Source organism: Balaenoptera musculus, chromosome 11 (genome assembly GCF_009873245.2).
Source record: "Balaenoptera musculus isolate JJ_BM4_2016_0621 chromosome 11, mBalMus1.pri.v3, whole genome shotgun sequence".
In the NCBI taxonomy this organism is placed as follows: domain Eukaryota; kingdom Metazoa; phylum Chordata; class Mammalia; order Artiodactyla; family Balaenopteridae; genus Balaenoptera; species Balaenoptera musculus.
This window is the reverse complement of record NC_045795.1, coordinates 91,721,381-91,722,359: the sequence shown is the minus strand read 5'-3', so window position 1 is coordinate 91,722,359 and position 979 is coordinate 91,721,381.

Genomic DNA, 979 nt, shown 5'->3' with positions numbered 1-979 from the left:
AGTCCATAAATCAAAAGTACTTTAGACACTTTGAATCTTTTCTGAAATCTCTTGAATAATGTCAAGGCAGATACAGTCTGAAACTCTCATCTTTTTTTCGTTAAAATTATCTTTTCCTAGTTTTTTCAAATATCTCTCAGAGCAGTAGCTAAACTTGAAATTTTCTTTCTCTCCCCACTGTCAACACTCCAACCTTTTTCTTTTGGTTTAAGTGGGTTCTTGTTTTTAATATCTTATCCCTTTTCATTCTACCACTTGCCATGTTTTTTTGTTGTTGTTGTTGTTTTTTTATCTAGCCGTTAATCATCTCTGTCTAGCCATTGCCCAGAGTCTCCATCACAAAATCCCAGGAACCAAGCTATTAAAGACACAATTCTCACTAGATGACTACTGAGGAAGGTAAGGCTGGGAATATTCACCCATTAATAATTTTTGCTCTGCTCTGTCACATATAAAAAATACTATATGTAATTACTAAGGATTATACATAACAGATATGCTTGGACATACATTATCCCAGAGCCCCCTTTTGCACCCTCACTGTGGACAAGACTGAAGAACAGCATGAGAATCAGGAATGGTGAGAGATTCAAGTATGTGGTGGGAGGTGAGGTCGGGTTCATGGGTGGACTGAGCATTAGCCCTTGGTTGAAACTCAGCATAATAAATATGACAGTTTTTTGGGTGATTTTCTTAAAATTACATTTGATGACTTCTGTTTTGAACAGCATCAGAATAACCCTGTGCCAGAATAACTGCGGCAGAATGTTGTTTACTCTGGCTTTGAGTAATATAATATTACGAATATTCTTGCCTCTCTCTTTTCCACGTGTATCACTGTTTCCAAATTTTTAGATACCAGATCAAGTGTTAGGTTGAAATCATAGAATGTCAGGCTTGGAAAGATAAAAGTTATGGAGTTTGGTGGTTCCCAAATCTTATACCTGTCTCCTTTGTCAAATTGCACATTCTGTATTCC